General features: G+C 49.0%; 1 protein-coding gene across 1 annotated transcript in view; it reads right to left on the bottom strand.

The window, feature by feature from the left end:
* LTK (leukocyte receptor tyrosine kinase) overlaps window positions 1-12,802 on the bottom strand; it is a 186,747-nt gene that overhangs the window by 42,681 nt on the left and 131,264 nt on the right. The gene's annotated exons all lie outside the window — the stretch shown is intronic.

The following is a 12,802-nucleotide window of genomic DNA, read 5'->3' on the forward strand; positions in this document are numbered from 1 at the left end:
AGAGAGTTCTGTCATGTGTATGTGATGTGCATATTGTAGGACTCATGAATGAAATTGTTTTTAATTGTTCACTTTATTAATGTAACTTCATAAGTAAAGTTTTATGAATGAAACAATATTCATTCATAAAACCGGTTACCCCAATAACTGGCTAATTAACAGTTAAAATGCTTGTTAAGAGCCATAGCTGTTCAGTCAGCTGCCTTCGTAAATTTCACTGTCAATCCAATTCCTGCTTAAATCACTGAGACTTGCACTGTTTCAGTATTGTAATTTCTGTTCACCATTTATTACACTTGCCTACAGTGTAACTTCTGTTCACTGTTTGCCATCCATTATACTTGTCTATATTGTAACTTCTGTTCACTGTTTGCCATATTGTAATTCAAACCCCATTTTAAAACGCTTACTCCATTTTGTAAGGGCTTGCTGCAACCTTCATTTTTGCAAACCCTGCTGTAATCTTATTAGTTTAGTTTAGATGTGTGAATGAGGTATGTATGGATGATGGAATCAACCTCCAGCCCCAGCCTGTCCTGATTAAATAGAGTTCAGACATCAACGGCTGAAGATGCAGACAAGAGCCCTAACAAAGTAAGAAGAATCCACCCTAAAAAGAAAAGGTACAATAGAAGGAAGATCAAAGCCCGGTCCGAGGCTGAAAGTCATGTCTGCAATTGACGGGATATCAATCACCAAACCCAGAGGCAGCGTGACACAGCAAGACCTATAGACTCTGGATTCAAACTAAAGCCTACAAAAAGGATGGGTGAGATGGAAAACTTTGGAGGAGGGTAACATTCTGCTGCCAACATGGAAGGGCATCGGTGCATGCCCAACAGAGACCCAGCTCGTCCTTGTGCCCGGCTTTCCTGGCAAGTTAGCCGCCACAAGCTACGAACCCAAGCTGCAAACTCAAGCAGGACTGGTAACTATGCAGCAGCTGCAGAACATCTGATGGATGTGTGTGTGTGTGAATGTGTGTGTAAGTGTATAGGTATTAGGTATAATGTGTGTGTATAAGAAATAAGTAGTAACAGAAATAAGTAGCCAAACAACGTTGTTTACTGTTATCTTTTATAGTATTATTATATTTACAATAAATGTGGCATCTTTGCCTTATCCCTCTTAATAAGATCCTGCTGGTTTTTATTCTATTGGTATAACAATATGTGTCATAGAATGAATGGAAAAGAAGAGGAGAGAGACAGGGAGAAAGGAAACTTAGTATTTTAAAGAACTTCTGTTTTCAATTATCCTTACAAATCATTTGGGTCCTGATCATTGGCTGTGCTCAGACACAGGGACCTGCCCGCATGAAACCACACTGAAGTCAATGGGATGCTGCATGGACACAGGGGTCTACCCCCATTTAGCCAACTGCAGGAAAAGGGCCTTGATTTGCATTTACATGCAGTAAACAAGGGTATTAAACATAAACTTGACTATGATTAACAAAAATATTCCAGGAGAATCGACAATGGAATATTACATATTGATAATGGACATCCTGCTTTTAATCTGCTCAGTAATGACTGAATATTAATAATAGACTAATAAGAGTGGTGCAAAACATTCATGAAATTCCATAATACATTTTTTGCTAATTCATTTTGCAAGGTTTCCAAGTTCTCAAAATTTTGTTTTCTGAGAAATGTTGATTCCCAGTTTTTGTGTGTGTGCAGATCAGCTCCTGAAATGCCCTTCTAATTTGCCTTTTCATTCTTTTATAATTTTGCAAGTTCCAGATTTCATAAAGTGGCAAGGTAGCCATGTTTTGACAAATTTTGCTAGTGGAGAGAAAACAGGGAGAGATGACTCAACATAGAAACAGTCACATGCACCATTGATCAGATACTGTACACACCAGCATGTTTTACAGGTGTGGCAGGGTGAAGCCAACTGGGCCCGGAGCAGCTCTTTAACCCCTTTTCTCCAGTCTGAGGTTTGTACACCCCATCATACCATCTAATGCCTGTTCAGTGGCCAACATAAACTGAGCTCATTCAGTTCCAGCTGGACAGTTATCCTTTCACAAAGCCACCATTACATTTAGCATTAATTAACACTCTCGTTAGCAGTCTCAGCAGAGGCCAATTACCAAACTGAGCCATGAAAACTGAATTGACCTCTGTGACCAAGTGGGACTGTTCTTAATGTTTCCTCTGAATACTGTAGGGGTGCCTCAGTTTCCCCTATGCATTTCTTAAGTCTCTAGATGGTGGGATAAGGGGGTGTAATTGTTGCAGAGCAAAGGGCCAGTGCATATAAATGGCCGACACACTGTCTCCTGGCAACTAATGGCCTGGGCCCTTCCCCCCTGCAAGGAGATAGCTAAAGGTGTTGGAGAACAAAGGAATCAGATGACCTCCTGGTCCGGAAAAGGGACAAAGCCCAGAGGAGGAGGGGCTGGAGGGTGAGTCAGTTTTGGGGCTGGCTGGGGACTGTGGAGTGAGTGCAGACGTGGTTGTCTGGCTCACTGCCCCCCAAAATGGACCCGGCTGAGGAGTCCTGTTCTCTGTACCTACAAGCTCTGTTTTAGACCATGTTCCTGTCATCTAATAAACCTCTGGTTTACTGGCTGGCTAAGAGTCACGTCTGACTGTGAAGTGGGGGTGCAGGACCCTCTGGCTTCCCCAGGACCACGCCTGGGCAGACTCGCTGTGGGAAGCGCACGGAGGGGCAGAGGATGCTGAATGCTCCAAAGTCAGACCCAGGAAGGTGGAAGCCGTGTGGAGCTGCTTGCCCTGAAGACAGTCTGCTCACAGAGAGGAGACTTCACCAGAGTCCTGACTGGCTTCGTAGGGAGCAGTTCCAGAGCATTGCCCGGGGACTCCGTGACAACCTCTCCCTTAGTGGTATTCTCTGCAGGTCTGACTTGAAGCACACTAATAGGTGACAGTGAAGGAAAGTGTTGTATTGACTCTTTCCGTAATGTATCTGTTCTGTGGATAGACAGAGGACTTCACCTGACAGAGCTGTCAAACTAAAAGCTGTAACAAAAACTGAAATTAACCTAAACAAACTATGGGGATTAAAGACCAAAAGAAACCCAAGTAAAAAGACTAAGGTCAGTCAGAAAGAGGCTCTTGGTCTCTGAGGGCCTGAGTTAAATTAATTATGAATCCAGAAGGTCAAGACCATTTTTCCAGCATAGCGTTTGGTCTTCAGAGATGTACAATAAACTCAATTGCTTTAGCCAGAGCGAAAGAATGTAAATCAGTCCCCATAACACTGCCTCAGTCTGTGTCTTTAGCAAAGCAGCATCCTAACAGCATGTCCTAGGGCAATTCTTCATTTCCAAACAAATACCCTGTGACGTTGTGCAGTTTATATGGTTTTATAAAAACATGATAATAAGTGACTATAATGCAAATGGGATATGCTTCGTGCAAAAGGTCTCTTGTAAGGTATCATTACAAAGCTCATAATCTACTGAGTGTGATCATCCTATTTGTAGAAATGTACCACTCTTGTATCTAAAACTAGAAATATAAAACATAACTCTGAGGGCCTATTGTAATTATGTAAAGTGTGGGCCATTAATGATGGTTTGGAATCTTGATGACTCCCATTACCAGGACCATTGTCTGCAGATGGTTGTGTTTACCTGTTAGTCTTCCTGTATATGTGTGTGCTGGCAAGTGAGTAATGAAGTCTTGCAGTGACATGTGATCATGTCACCTGAACTGGAATCCATCTTTAACCTGGTGCTTTTCCAGTGAGGGGGGTGGAAACCCAGAGGGACAAAGGGTTCCCGCCTTATGCAAAAGATATATAAAGGGGTGGAAGAGAACAGAGGAGGTGTGGAACCATCATGAAGAATCCCCTAGCTATCACCTGAGCTGCAACAAGAGCTGTACCAGGGGAAAGAATTGTGCCCAGGCCTGGAAGGTGTCCAGTCTGAGAAAAAACTTACTGAAGCATCTCTGAGGGTGAGATTATCTGTATTCAGTTTGATTAGGCATAGATTTGCGCATTTTATTTTATTTTGCTTGTGACTTACTTTGTTCTGTCTGTTTCTACTTTGAACCACTTAAATCCTACTGTCTGTATTTAATAAAATCACTTTTTATTTAGTAATTTACTCAGAGTATGTATTAATACCTGAGGGAGCAAACAACTGTGCATACCTCTCTATCAGTGTTATAGAGGGCGAACAATTTATGAGTTTGCCCTGCATAAGCTTTATGCAGGGCAAACTCATAAATTGTTCACCCTCTATAACACTGATAGAGAGGTATGCACAGTTGTTTGCTCCCATAAGCTTTATGCAGGGTAAAACGGATTTATCTTGGTTTAGACCCCATTGGGAGCTGAGCATCTGAGTGCTAAAGACAAGCACACTACTGTAAGCTGTTTTCAGGTAAACTTGCAGCTTTGGGGCAAGTGATTCAGACCCTGGGCCTGTGTTGGAGCAGACTGGAGTGTCTAATTCAGCAAGACAGGGTGCTGGAGTCCTGAGCTGGCAGGGAAAACAGGAGCAGGGGTAGTCTTGGCACATCAGGTGGCAGCTCCCAAGGGGGTTTCTGTGATCCAACCCGTCACACACCCTTTCCTCCTTTTCCAAACCTTCTGTCTCCTTCATGCTCACCAGACCAAGAACCGCATCCACTAGCCTCACTGAGCATCAGACTGCTCCCATTAATTATTGCTACCACTTAGAATTCCAGCATTTTATAGACTGCAGAAAAATGAATGCATAGGAGGGCATGTTCTATATACAGGATGGTGCAAGCTCCAAAGGTCTGTGTTTCAGTCTATTCCATCTTCTGTCTGGTCCCCTACTCTGTGTGTGTATGTGGGGGGAGGAAAGGGGGGGGTTATAAGCATATAGAAGGGGGAAGGCCTCTGATCATGAGTTGCTAGATGACACTTTGGGGTATGTGTATGCTAGAGAGATCTGCAAAGCAATTGGCTCTCTGATCTCCATCACTCAGCTTCATGTTCAGATGAGGCTGCTTACTCAGAAATCTTCTTCATTTCATCTGATTTCACCCTCCCCTACATACCCCACACTGCAGCCCTGGGAGCAGATTCTCTACTGTGTTCTGCCCTCTTATCATTGCCCGAGCTGCGTGCAAGTCTCTTGCTGGGAATCCTTGCAGAGCGTGGGAGTCTTCTGGAGGCACAGAGATGAAGTGTCTCTCTCCTACACCTCTTTTCTCACAGCCCCTGCTGCAAAGGTTGTGTTGGTAATGGGGAGAGGTAGTGGCCCAAATGGTGTATGGTCCCTTGGGGATCCCAGTCAGTGCAAAATGAAGTAACCTGCAAGCCTCTCTAACCTGTGTTGCAGCAGGGGCAGAGACTCAGGAAGTAGAACCAGCTCCCCAACAGCCTCTTTGCTGGTCCATTAATTTTCCAGTGAACACTGCTACTAAATCAGCCAAATTGCTGCATTCCCTTCTGTTCATCTCAAGAGCCAAGCATGGTGCCTCCACAGTCGCATGTCTCCCTCCCCTCCCCCCCATGCCAGCATGGTGAGTGGGAGCCTGGAAATCAGGAACCGAACACCTGCCATACAGAGCTCCCCTGGGACAGACCAGCCATTATAAAAACAAATATTTTATGAAAGCACAAGTAAGGTCCAGCATTAAATCTAATCCTGCAGGCCAAGACAACCCAGAGTCTCACATCAGAGACTGCGATCTTAATAAGAACAAGATACAGTGAAGCTCAGAGCGATGCACGGTAAGAGAGGAAAAGCAGAGAGCCTCTAAGCACTCAAGAGGGCAGTGATTGCTCAAGATACATTCTATTAAGCATGTTGCAATATGAGATTTTCAAAGGTATTCAGGCATCTAACTATGCAGATATTGATTTCAATGGGATTTGGGTGCCTAACCTGCCTAGGTGCTTTTGGTAATCCCATTAGGTGCCTAGATACCTTTGGTTTTCAAACTGCGGGTCACGACCCACTACTGGGTTGCAGAATGTAAGGCACTGGGTCGCAGCAGCTCTGGTCAACACCGCCAACTGGGCCGTTAAAAGTCCCGTCAGTGGTGCTGCCCAGTTAAGGCAGGCTAGTCCCTATTTGTTCTGACACCACGCTGCGCCCCAGAAGCAGCCAGCAGCAGGTCTGGCTCCTAGGCAGGAGGGGCCACGGGGCTCTGTGCACTGCCCCTGCCCTAAGCACCGGCTCCCAGCCAATGGGAGCTGGGGGACAGCAGTGCCTGCAGGCAAGAGCCACACAGAGCCGCTTGCATGCCTCCGCCTAGGAGCCAGACCTGCTGTTGGCCACTTCTGGGGCACAGTGCGGTCTGCGGTGCCAGGGCAGGCAGAAAGACTGCCTTAGCACCCCCACTGTGCCACTGACTGGGAGCCGCCCAAGGTAAGCCCACACCCCAACCCCACACCCCAATCCCCTGCCCCAGCCCTGAGCCCCCCCAACCCAGAACCCCTTCCTGCACCCCAAACCCCTCATCCCCGGACCCACCCCAGAGCTCTGATCCCCTTCTGCACCCCAACCCTGTGCCCCTGCCCTGAGCCCCCCCAAACCCGGAGCCCCCTCCTGCACCACAAACCCTTCACCCCCGGCCCCACCCTGCAGCCTTCACCCCAGCATCCCAACCCTCTGCCCCAGCCCTGAGCCCTTCCCACACCCCAAACCCCTCTGCCCCAGCTCCATTGGGTCACGGGCATCAACAATTTTCTTCAACTGGGTCGCCAGAAAAAAAGTTTGAAAACCATGACTCTAGCCAGTTAGCCAGGGGAGTGTCCCCTTTCCCTTTACGATATCTTCTCCCTCTCTCATAAAAATTGTGAGACCGAATCAGACCCCAGGTCCGTCTCATCTAGTATCCTGGCTCCAACAGTGCCCAGAACTACATGTTTCAGAGGTTGATTTATGCCCTGAAGCAGAAGGGTTTATATCCAAATTTCTGTGCTTATCTGTTTGTTGCTAATCCTTACTGGTGTCCCTTGAGCTGCTTTCAGTATCCACAGAAATAGACCATCTATTTTTCAAATCCCACTAACCTCTTGGGTCAGTGTGATGAGGGCTTTGAAGCCCCATCTGCCATTCCCAGCCCTTCCACTCAGGGTATGTCTACACTACGAAATTAGATCGAATTAATAGAAGCCGGTTTTATAGAAATCGGTTGTATACAGCCGATTGTGTGTGTCCCCACATAAAATGCTCTAAGTGCTCTAGTCGGCGGACCGCGTCCACAGTACCGAGGCTAGCGTCGACTTCCGGAGTATTGCACTATGGGTAGCTATCCCACAGTTCCCGCAGTCTCCGCTGCCCATTGGAATTCTGGGTTGAGATTCCAATGCCCGAATGATGCAAAACAGTGTCGCGGGGGGTTCTGAGTACATGTCGTCAGGCCCCTCCCCCTCCGTCAGAGAAACGGCAGACAATAGATTCGCGCCTTTTTACCTGGGTTACCTGTGCAGACAACATACCACGGCAAGCATGGAGCCCGCTCAGCTCAGCTCACCGTCACCATATGTCATTTGGGTGCCAGCAGACGTGGGACTGCATTGCTACACAGCAAAAGCAGCTAACTGCCTTTTGGCGGTAGACGGTGCAGCATGACTGGTAGCCTTCATTGGCGATCTGGGTGCCGGCAACCGTGGGGCTGCATTGCACCAGCCCCCTTGCCTTTTGGCAGTAGATGGTTTATTACGACTGGTAACCGTCCTCGTCGTACAGCAGTGGCTGTCAATAATGGGCACCTGGGCAGACATGCTCTGTCCTATGGAACTGTCTTGATGATGATGGTTATCAGTCGTAGTATGCCATTTTCTGCCACGCGCCCTGTTGGCTCATCGCACGTTAGCTGAGTCTTCCCTGAGCAGCAGATCGTGCAATAGGCCTGAAGGCTAACTGCCAAGCGCCCAGTATTTGCTGCCAAGCACCCAGAAATTGCCGAGGGCTATCAGTCATGCTGTACCGTCGTCTTAAGATGTAAAAAATAGATTTGTTCTGTATTCATTTCCTTCCCCCCTCCCTCCGTCAAATCAACGGCCTGCTAAACCCAGGCTTTTGAGTTAAATCTCTGGGGGGGGGGGGGGGGCATTCTGTGTGACAGTTGTTTGTGTTTCTCCCTGATGCAAAGCCACCTTTCTTGATTTTAATTCCCTGTACCTGTACGCCATGTCATCACTCGCCCCTCCCTTCCTCCCTCCCTCCCTCCCTTCTTCCCCTGGTCTGTCAGATACTAGTTTCGCGCCTTTTTTCAGACCAGACGCCATAGCTAGCACTGGGATCATGGAGCCCGCTCAGATCACCGCGGAAATTATGAGCACTATGAACACCACGCTCATTGTCCTGGAGTATATGCAGAGCCAGGACATGCCAAAGCAAAACCAGGACCAGGCGAGGAGGAGGCGATTGCAGCGCGGCGACGAGAGTGATGAGGAAATGGACATGGACATAGACCTCTCACAAGGCACAGGCCCCAGCAATGTGGAAATCATGGTGTTACTGGGGCAGGTTCATGCCGTGGAACGCCGATTCTGGGCCCAGGAAACAAGCACAGACTGGTGGGACCGCATCGTGCTGCAGGTGTGGGACGATTCCCAGTGGCTGCGCAACTTTCGCATGCGTAAGGGCACTTTCATGGAACTTTGTGACTTGCTTTCCCCTGCCCTGAAGCGCCAGAATACCAGGATGAGAGCAGCCCTCACAGTTGAGAAGCGAGTGGCGATAGCCCTGTGGAAGCTTGCAACGCCAGACAGCTACCGGTCAGTCGGGAATCAATTTGCAGTGGGCAAATCTACTGTGGGGGCTGCTGTGATCCAAGTTGCCAGGGCAATGAGAGACCTGGTGATATCAAGGGTAGTGACTCTGGGAAACGTGCAGGCCATAGTGGATGGCTTTGCTGCAATGGGATTCCCAAACTGTGGTGGGGCGATAGACGGAACCCATATCCCTATCTTGGCACCGGAGCACCAAGCCACCGAGTACATAAACCGCAAGGGGTACTTCTCAATGCTGCTGCAAGCCCTGGTGGATCACAAGGGATGTTTCACCAACATCAACGTGGGCTGGCCGGGAAGGGTACATGATGCTCGCGTCTTCAGGCACTCTGTTCTGTTTCGAAAGCTGGAGGAAGGGACTTTCTTCCCGGACCAGAAAATAACCGTTGGGGATGTTGAAATGCCTATCGTGATCCTTGGGGACCCAGCCTACCCCTTAATGCCATGGCTCATGAAGCCGTACACAGGCAGCCTGGACAGGAGTCAGGACCTGTTCAACTACAGGCTGAGCAAGTGCCGAATGGTGGTGGAATGTGCATTTGGGCGTTTAAAAGCGCGCTGGCGCAGCTTACTGACTCGCTCAGACCTTAGCGAAAAGAATATCCACATTGTTATTGCTGCTTGCTGTGCGCTCCACAATATCTGTGAGAGTAAGGGGGAGACATTTATGGCGGGGTGGGAGGTTGAGGCAAATCGCCTGGCCGCTGATTACGCGCAGCCAGACACCAGGGCGGTTAGAGGAGCACAGCAGGGCGCGGTGCGCATCAGAGAAGCTTTGAAAACGAGTTTTGTGACTGGCCAGGCTACGGTGTGAAACTTCTGTTTGTTTCTCCTTGATGAACCCTCTGCCCCTCCCCCCCCCACCCGGTTAACTCTACTTCCCTGTAAACCAACAACCCCACCCTCCCCTACCCTCCCCCCTTCGAGCACCACTTGCAGAGGCAATAAAGTCATTGTTACTTCACATTCATGCATTCTTTATTAATTCAGCACACAACTAGGGGGATAATTGCAAAGGTAGCCCGGGATGGGTGGGGGAGGAGGGAAGGAAAAGGACACACTGCAGTTTAAAACTTTAAAACTTTAACACTTATTGCTCGGGAAATCATCTAGGGTGGAGTGACTGGGTGGCCAGAGGCCCCCCCACCGTGTTCTTGGGCGTCTGGGTGAGGAGGCAATGGGACTTGGGGAGGAGGGCTGTTGGTTACACAGGGGCTGTAGCGGCGGTCTCTGCTCCTGCTGCCTTTCCTGCAGCTCAACCATACGCTGGAGCATATCAGTTTGATGCTCCAGCAGCCGGAGCATCGACTCTTGCCTTCTGTATGCAAGCTGACGCCACCTCTCCTCTTCAGCCCGCGATTCAGCACGCCACCTCTGCTCTTCAGCCCGCGATTCAGCACGCCACCTCTCCTCTCGCTCATATTGGGCTTTTCTATAATCAGTCATTGACTGCCTCCACGCATTCTGCTGTGCTCTGTCAGCGTGGGAGGCAGTCTGTAGTTCTGTAAACATTTCATCACCCGTCCTTCGCTTCCGCTTTCGAATATTCACTAGCCTCTGTGAAGGAGAAACATTTGCAGCTGGTGGAGGAGAAGGGAGAGGTGGTTAAAAAAGATACATTTTAGAGAACAATGGGTACACTCTTTCACGTTAAATTTTGCTGTTCACATCACACAGCACATGTGCTTTCGTTACAAGGTCGCATTTTTCCTCTTATATTGAGGGCCTGCCGGTTTGGTGTGAGAGATCACTCACGCAGTGCCAGGCCACAGATTTCAGCTTGCAGGCAGCCATGGTAAGACACAGTCTTTTGGCTTTTTTAACCTTCTTAACATGTGGGGATGGTTTCAAACAGTACTGCTCTCATTAACCATACCAAGCACCTGTTGGGTTGGCCATTTAAAATGGGTTTGCAATGTAAAAGGAGGGGCCGCGGTTTCAGGGTTAACGTGCAGCACAAACCCAACTAATTCCCCTCCCCCACACACCCAATTCTCTGGGATGATCACTTCACCCCTCCCCCCCACCGCGTGGCTAACAGCGGGGAATATTTCTGTTCAGCAGAGCAGGAAGGGGCACCTCTGAATGTCCCCTTAATAAAATTGCCCCATTTCAACCAGGTGACCGTGAATGATATCACTCTCCTGAGGATAACAAAGAGCGATAAGGAATGGATGTTGTCTGCATGCCAGCAAACACCGGGACCATACGCTGCCATGCTTTGTTATGCAATGATTCCAGACTACGTGCTACTGGCCTGGCGTGGTAAAGTGTCCTACCATGGCGGACGGGATAAGGCAGCCCTCCCCAGAAACCTTTTGCAAAGGCTTTGGGAGTACATGAAGGAGAGCTTTCTGGAGATGTCCCTGGAGGATTTCCGCTCCATCCCCATACACGTTAACAGACTTTTCCAGTAGCTGTACTGGCCGCGATTGCCAGGGCAAATTAATCATTAATCATTAAACACGCTTGCTTTTAAACCATGTGTAATATTTACAAAGGTACACTCACCAGAGGTCCCCTGTGTGCCCACAGGGTCTTGGGTGAGTTCGGGGGTTACTGGTTCCAGGTCCAGGGTGATAAACATATCCTGGCTGTTGGGGAAACCGGTTTCTCCGCTTCCTTGCTGCTGTGAGTTATTTACATTATCTTCATCCTCATCTTCCTCGTACCCCGAACCCGCTTCCCTGTGTGTTTCTCCAGTGAGGGACTCATAGCACACGGTTGGGGTAGTGGTGGCTGCACCCCCTAGAATGGCATGCAGCTCCGCGTAGAAGCGGCATGTTTGCGGCTCAGCCCCGGACCTTCCGTTTGCTTCTCTGGCTTTGTGGTAGGCTTGCCTTAGCTCCTTAATTTTCACGCGGCACTGCTGTGCGTCCCTGTTATGGCCTCTGTCCTTCATGGCCTTGGAGACTTTTTCTAATATTTTGCCATTTCGTTTACTGCTACGGAGTTCGGCCAGCACTGATTCATCTCCCCATATGGCGAGCAGATCCCGTACCTCCCGTTCTGTCCATGCTGGAGCTCTTTTGCGATCCTGGGACTCCATCACGGTTACCTGTGCTGATGAGCTCTGCGTGGTCACCTGTGCTCTCCACGCTCAGCAAACAGGAAATGAAATTCAAACATTCGCGGGGCTTTTCCTGTCTACCTGGCCAGTGCATCTGAGTTGAGAGTGCTGTCCAGAGCGGTCACAATGAAGCACTGTGGGATAGCTCCCAGAGGCCAATACCGTCGAATTCCGTCCACACTAACCCAATTCCGACCCCCTAAGGCCGATTTTATCGCTAATCCCCTCGTCGGAGGTGGAGTAAAGAAACCGGTTTAAAGGGCCCTTTAAGTCGAAAGAAAGGGCTTCGTCGTGTGAACGTGTCCAGGCTTAATTCGATTTAACGCGGCTAAAGTCGACCTAAACTCGTAGTGTAGACCAGGCCTTAGAGACAATTCCTTTAAAGCCAGTGCTGCATTCTGTAGAAGAGAGAGGACTGGAACTGATGAGGAAATTAGGCCTGGATCCACAAAGGGATTTAGGCATTGCAGCACCTAACTTTTCGATACCTAGAAAATCTTGGGAACACCACTGGACTCCACAAAGCCTGAATTAGGTGCCTATCTCTCAATCATGGTGTGTGTGTGTGGGTGTGTGTGCGTGTGCATGTGCGTGTGTGTGTGGAGAGTTGGGAGACCCTGAGTCCAGTCCCCCTGCTCTAATCACTCTTCCATTATTTAGTTACAATGGAACAGCTGCAATAGGAGAGTCTGAAGGAGCCCCACATCAGAATAGTGCATCACCCAGTGGTTAGAGCACTCTCCTCAGAGGTGGGAGATCCCTGTTCAAATCCTTTCTCCCCCTCAGGCAGAGATGGGGGGATTGAACCTGGGTCTCCCACATCCCACGTAAGTACTCTAAAAGGCATAAGGTGGGCACAGCTGCTGCTGCTGCAGCAGCTGGCTGGATTTTGAATGAGACCCAATTCAAAGGAGGCGTACTCAGGGGCCACCTACTGGATCAGGCGCCGCATGCAAGAAAGGCAAGCAAACATCTCTCTCCCCGCAGTTCACGAATTGCTCTGGGGTCTAGGTAGGAGATAGGTAT

This window comes from Emys orbicularis, chromosome 4 (genome assembly GCF_028017835.1).
Source record: "Emys orbicularis isolate rEmyOrb1 chromosome 4, rEmyOrb1.hap1, whole genome shotgun sequence".
Classification (NCBI taxonomy): Eukaryota; Metazoa; Chordata; order Testudines; family Emydidae; genus Emys; species Emys orbicularis.